The following is a 7,233-nucleotide window of genomic DNA, read 5'->3' on the forward strand; positions in this document are numbered from 1 at the left end:
CAGTAGCAATTCTATATTTATTCACTTTGATTTTTGCTAATTTTTCATTTTTTTAGTCGAAACTGACCTCAGTTGACCGTCTCTCCAACCCTATTGCTAACATTTGTAATGATCTCCATATTAAAAACATCTTTTTAGAAAATTTAAAGATTGAAGAATCAAGAATATCTCAATTCTTTTTAAAGAAAAATGGATAAAATCCAAAGATTGAAGAACCAAAGATACCCATTTTTTTCTTGACTCATAACTTCATAGATTTTCTCTTCTCATTTTCTTCTTATTATTTGAGCACCATCCCCAATGATAATCTATAAGAACAAAAATACGATAAAAAAAACTTTCATGTTTTGAAATACATATTTTTTCTAGTAAATAGCTTTCATAATTCAGTTGGTTAGAGCACCCATTTGGTAAGCGAGAGGTCTTGAGTTTAACTCTCAATGAAAGCAATGGATGCAAAAGAGAACATGCAAGTGATGGAATCTATGAACTTCATATCTATGTCGATCACCTTATCTTAATTATTTTGTCTTCTTTTGTTATCACTGAACTATCTCTCATATTTTGTTTAGTTTTGATATTTTTACTGTGATAAATAAAGTTTTGATTGTTCTAATTTTATGGTGTACAACAATAAGAACCGAACCCCCTAATTTGTTTACTGCCCAACCTGCCACCCACACAAACTATAGTATCAAAGGGTCAGTAGCAATTCTGTATTCATTCACTTTATTTTTTGTCGGTTTTATATTTTTTGAGCCGAAATTGACCACACCCAATCGTTTGTCCAACCCTATTGCTAACATTTGTAATGACCTCCAGATTAAAAAAACATCTTTTAGGAAAAATTAAAGATTGAAAAATCAAGAATATCTCAATTCTTTTTAAAGAAAAAGGGATGAAAACCAAAAATACCCATTTTTTCTCGACTCATAACTTCATTGAGTTTCTCTTCTCAATTTCTTTTTATTCATTGAGCACTATCTCCAATGATAATCTATAAGAACAAAATTACAATAAAAAAAACATTCATGTTTTGAAATAAATATTTTTTTTATTAAATAGCTTTCATAGCTCAGTTGGTTAGAGCACCTGTTTAGTAAGCGGGAGGTCTTGAGTTCAACTCTCAAAGAAAGCAAAAAAAAACATATATATTTTCCATTTAATACTAAATCAAATAATCCCAAAAATCAAAATCATTCATTATTTTTGGTACAAAGGAGGGCCTTTAGTCTAGGGAATGAGACCTCAATGAAAGCGGGAGGTCTTGAGTTCAACTCTCAATGAAAGCAAAAAAAAAACATATATATTTTTCATTAATAATAAATCAAATAATCCCAAAAATCAAAATCATTCATTTTTTTTTGGTACAAAGGAGGGCCTAAAGACCTAGAGAAAAAGAAAAAATTAAAAAAATTCTAACAAGTCTAGGGAATGAGACCCCAATGAAAGCGGGAGGTCTTGAGTTCAACTCTCAATGAAAGCAAAAAAAAAACATATATATTTTCCATTAATAATAAATCAAAATCATTCATTTTTTTTGGTACAAAAGTGGGCCTAAAGGCCTAGAGAAAAAAACAAGAAAAAATTAAAAAAATTCTAACAAGTCTAGGAAATGAGACCCTAATATTATCATCAAAAAAAATAATCTTCAATTCACAAAAATCAAAATCATTCATTTTTTTGGTACAAAGGAGGGCCTAAAGACCTAGAGAAAAAAACAAGAAAAAATTAAAAAAATTCTAACAAGTCTAGAGAATGAGACCCCAATGAAAGCGGGAGGTCTTGAGTTCAACTCTCAATGAAAGCAAAAAAAAAACATATATATTTTCCATTAATAATAAATCAAATAATCCCAAAAATCAAAATCATTCATTTTTTTTTGGTACAAAAGTGGGCCTAAAGGCCTAGAGAAAAAAACAAGAAAAAATTAAAAAAATTCTAACAAGTCTAGGGAATGAGACCCCAATATTATCATCAAATAAAATAATCTTCAATTCATTTGTTGGTAATGAAAGCAAAAAAAATAATATTTTTTTTATTAATAATAAATCAAATAATCCCAAAAATCAAAATCATTCATATTTTTTTGGTATAAATTTTTGGTATAAAGGAGGGCCTAAAGGCCTAGAGAAAAAAACAAAAAAAAAATTAAAAGTTCTAATAAGCCTAGGGAATGAGACCCCAATATTATCATCAAATAAAATAATCTTCAATTCATTTGTTGGTAATGAAAGGAAAATAAAAAGAATATATATATATATATATATATATATATATATATATATATATATATATATATATATATATATATATATATATATATATATATATATATATATATATATATATATATATATATATATATATATATATATATATATATATATATATATATATATATATATATATATATATATATATATATATATTCATTAATAATAAATCAAATAATCCCAAAAATCAAAATCATTCATATTTTTTTGGTACAAAGGAGGGCCTAAAGGCCTAGAGAAAAAAAATTCTAACAAGCCTGGGGAATGAGACCCCAATATTATCAATAAATAAAATAATCTTCAATTCACTTATTGGTACGGTTGAAAGAAGAAAGAGATCATTGTTGTTCAAAATAAGATTGTAATTGACTAGCCAATACGTACAAAGATTTCCTTCACCCCAAATATGGTTGAACTTGATGTGTCAATTTTTTTCAATATTTTTTTGTATAAAATTTCCATTATTAATCTCATGCACCAATTGCATGATTTTTTTGTTGAATTGTCAAGACAATGGAAACCCTCTTCAAAATGGTTTTGTTTCTCTACTTCCACAAGTAGCAACAAGAGAACATAAAGATGAACCTCCAGTTTTCTTTGTGAAATTTTGCAACATCTTCTCTGCTATTGTACAATATCCAATCTCTTCAAGAAAAAGAGTAAAACTAAGTCATGCTGTTAGAAGGAACAAGTCTAATAATTGCTACAAAAAATACATTTTATGACGAAGTTTTAACCATGGTTGTGAAACGTACCGTTGTGACACCATTAAATTCAGGTGCCTTCATATTTTTTTTTAAATTAAAAACAATTCATATATTTCCATGGTTGGAATTCTCAACCGTGGGAAAAACTTATTCGGCTCATGATGTTGAATTCACGTGCCAGTAAATTTGTGATTTATTTCATATATAGCAACACCTTCCATTTTGTTTTATTTTTAAATTAAATACAAGTCAATTTTCACCATGATTGAATTTTCCAACTGTGGTGAAATGTTAGGATTTTTTTTAATTTAAATTATTAAAAAACCAGACGTATTGAACAAATAAAAATAAATAAATATGTTTTAAGCATGGTTGAGATTTCCAGTTGTGGTGAAATGGTTTATTCATATAAGTTTAGCTTGTCATGTCAATTCATTTTCCCCTCACCTTACAAAAACTATATTCATCCCTTATGAAACCATATTGATCTTTAATGAAGTTTATCATCTCCATTAACAACAAGAGCCCTAAACACTTGTCATCTCTAACTCGTTAACCATTACACCATATCCATTTATTCACCTTCATATCTTCTTCAACTAGTTCTTCAACAAACGAGGTCAAAATCCATCAATATTTTCTCCAACTCTTACAAAGAAAGGAAATACAAAGAAATAACTCAAAGGAGGAACTTGAACGATACTTGCAAGAAGGAAATATCAAACTCATTTCTTTGAATTCTTCACATTTATGATACGTGAAATATTTCTACTATTCATGTTACAATAATGTTATAGAGACCCTAAAACCTAGAGGTTTAATGTTGTTGTTATTGTTCTTGTTGTTTAGATTGAGATTGAATGTTATATATTTTTGTTTTTGTAAAGATGAGTATATAAGAGGTTTATTAATGATGTTGTTATTGTGTTGTTGAGATTGAAATTGTTATTTTTTGTGTTGTGGTAGTTGTTATGATTTAGAAAAGTTTTAAATATTATATGTTGTTATGATTGAGAGTGAGATTGTTTTTGTGTTGTTGAGAATGTTACATGTTGTTGTTATTATTGTTATTGTTGTTGTTGCTTTGTTGTTTTCGTTGTTTTTTTGTTGTTGTTGTTCTGACTTGTCAATATTTTATTTTTAAAACGTGACTTAGAAATTTTTTATATGTTATTATGATTGAGATTGAGATTGTTTTTATGTTTTTGAGTTGTTGAGAATGTTATATGTTGTTGTTGTTGTTTAGTTGTTATGACTTAGAAATGTTTTATTTTTATATGTGACTTAGCAAAGTTTTGAATGTAACATGTTGTTGTGATTGAGAGGTGAGATTGGGATTGAGATTGTTTTTGTGTTTTTATGTTGTTGAGAATGTTATATGTTTGTTGTTGTTATTGTTTTGTTATTGTGACTTAGCAATGTTTTTTTATAATGTGACTTAGTAAAGTTTTAATGTTATATGTTATTGTGATTAAGATTTATATTTAGATTGAGATTGAGATTGAGGTTGTTTTTGAGTTCTTGAGAGTGTTATATGTTATTGTTTGTTGTTGTTTTGTTGTTGTGACTTAGAAATATTTTGTCTTTTTTTGTTAATGTGACTTAGCAAAGTTTTGAACCTTATATGTTGATATTGAGAATTTTATATACGTTGTTGTTTTTGCTTTGTTATTGTTCTCTATATTATGCAAAATAATTTCCTTAATTGATTCCTTGTGCAACTTTCATTTTGTTCAGTCAAACATGTCTAGAGCAAAATAGAGTGATAGAAGATATAATTGAGTTTATTATATCAATTTGGATTGCGTGTTTCAACAACCCCTCACTGAACATACAACCTTTCAAATTGATTTAGAAAATAAAAGTCTAATTAAGTTATATTTGAAGACATGTGACTCCATACATTATTGTACACAAGTGTGAGTTGGAAGTCCCATATTATTTAGAAAAGTGGAGGTTGAGCATTTTATAAGTGAGAGGATCCATACACCTATCACCTTAAGGTTTTAGATGAATATATGGTGTCTCTCTCATTTGTGTGTTGCTCTTAACCCAATGTGGATGCTCCTTATGATGATCCAACAGTAGTATCAGAGTCTGGTTCAATTAAGGAACCGACTCCTTGTATCGAAAATTTTCCTGACAATGTGGTGGACAGGCAACGTCTTCTTGAGAATTTTTCTATATAATCGATTGATTAAACAACATAATCAATTATACTTTAGTTTTTTTGTCCAAGCCATATTGATTTTAAAAGAAATTTTGAAAACATATGAAGTTTGAAAAAAATAGATTGTGGGTGTGTACGTGTGTGCGTGTGCGTGTAAATTTTAAAAAAAAAACATGTGTTTTTACAACACACGAATCACTCAGACGAAACATGGCAAACTTTCACACTTCCTCTTTTTCATATTTTGGAAGCTTCAAGACTTTGTCAGATAATCCAGTCATACAAACACTTTCTTGAATTCTACTTAGAGATGAGGCTTGAAATTTATTCTAGTTGAGTACCACCATCAGAGGATATTTGCATTGACCATTAAACCCTAACTTATTCTGCTTGTATCTTTAACTTCTTATTATGCTTGTACTTTAGTTATCAAAAGATAGTTATCATCATCAAAATCATATTCATTTCAAAGAGCATGTTCTCTTTGATTATTAAGCTTGTAAAACATGGTTCCACACAACTTACACTAATCAATGCTCTTCGAGCTTTCTGTAACTCATTATTCATCTCTTGTTCTTTAATAGTTAGAATTTTGTTCAATATGTCTAGTTCTTCAACCAACATTTATTTCTATGCTAGTTCATTTTGCAAACCATCAAATTTGTTGAGAAATTTCAATTCATCATCATCATTAGATAAGTTGTTATTCAAATATAACTTTTTTGTCAGATTATTATTTTCTAAATCAATTTGAAAGGTTATATCTTCAGTGAGGGGTTGGTGAAACAAGCAATGCACATAAAATATAATAAACTCAACTGTATATACCACCTTTGTTAAAAGCCACAACCATGGAAAAAATGTAGTGATATACGCCATTTTAAAATGCCAAAATATTATTGTTGGGTATCGAACCCATGACCATGCCACTTTTCACTATAGTTAGACTTTCCAACCGTGGTGAAATGTGGCATGTTGTCCAATTTTTTTACCACAACCACTGGCACGGGGTGGAAAGTACGACACTTACTATCACATCCTTCGTTACCATGAACCCCAACTGCGATGAAATCCTTCTTCCAACCATGGTGATAAGTAGTTTTTGTAATAGTGAATTCATACTTGTGTTACATAGGGGAAATCTTACAGCACATGAACCAATGTCTCTATGGTGTTTATACAACGTTTGCACTAAGTGGAGATTGTTTTGTTCCCCTTGTGATGCATGGAGTTTGTCAAAAGTCTCTTATGTAGCATGAGCTAAGCGAATGTCTGAATTTGATAGGGCTTTTCTACTTCCAAATGTTGTTCTAGTAGATATCAATATTGATAATAGTTGGAATGGATAAAATATATGTATATGTACTGCTAACATAAAATTTGTTATCTTTATTTTCCTCCCACCATAATCTGTCTGCACTATCCTCAAGAAGAAGAAAAAGAGGAAGAATAAAAATAATTTGGTTAACCATCTCAACTGTAACAACCCAATTTTAGTATTTATTTCTTATATTATTATTATTATATTTTATTTTATTTATTTGGAGTGTTAATTAATTAATTGGTTGTTATGTAGTATAATAATTGATTATATTAATTAACTTGGTGTGTATACTGTGTTGGTTTAATTTATTTGAACTAAATAGAGATATTATAATACTAGGTCTTATTGGGCCTAATAATTAAATTAGAGGTATCATTCTTTAAGCCCAAATATAATACTAGAATAATAAGAGGTGAGGAGAGTGAGAAGTAGAACTCACTTGGTCATTTGTTGGCAACAGAGAAAGAAAAGAGGAAAAAGTAAGGAGCAGAAGGGAAGAACAAGGGAGAAGCTAGGGCTTCCAGAAAATTGAAGAGGTAAGGGGGAGAATCCTTATTATTATGGGTTAGTATAATTGGGTCAATGGATAAAAATATGTTTAGGTTAAAATCCCTAATTTTTATGGTTTTGAAATTGTTAGGTTTTGATGAGTAATCTTTGATTTGTGACGGTTAATTGCGTTTGGAATGGATATATGGGTGAAATTGAGGGATAGATTGAGAAGCCACTTAGTTTATTAAATTTCATTACAGTAAT

The 7,233-nt window shown here is 28.8% G+C and overlaps 1 non-coding gene across 1 annotated transcript; it reads left to right on the forward strand.

The window, feature by feature from the left end:
- Positions 1-1,064: 1,064 nt before the first annotated feature.
- On the forward strand, positions 1,065-1,138 carry TRNAT-AGU (transfer RNA threonine (anticodon AGU)). The gene has a single exon. It is a non-coding gene; the product is annotated as a tRNA-Thr (tRNA).
- Positions 1,139-7,233: the final 6,095 nt, after the last annotated feature.

The sequence above is a fragment of the Lathyrus oleraceus genome, chromosome 4 (assembly GCF_024323335.1).
Source record: "Lathyrus oleraceus cultivar Zhongwan6 chromosome 4, CAAS_Psat_ZW6_1.0, whole genome shotgun sequence".
NCBI classification, from domain to species: domain Eukaryota; kingdom Viridiplantae; phylum Streptophyta; class Magnoliopsida; order Fabales; family Fabaceae; genus Lathyrus; species Lathyrus oleraceus.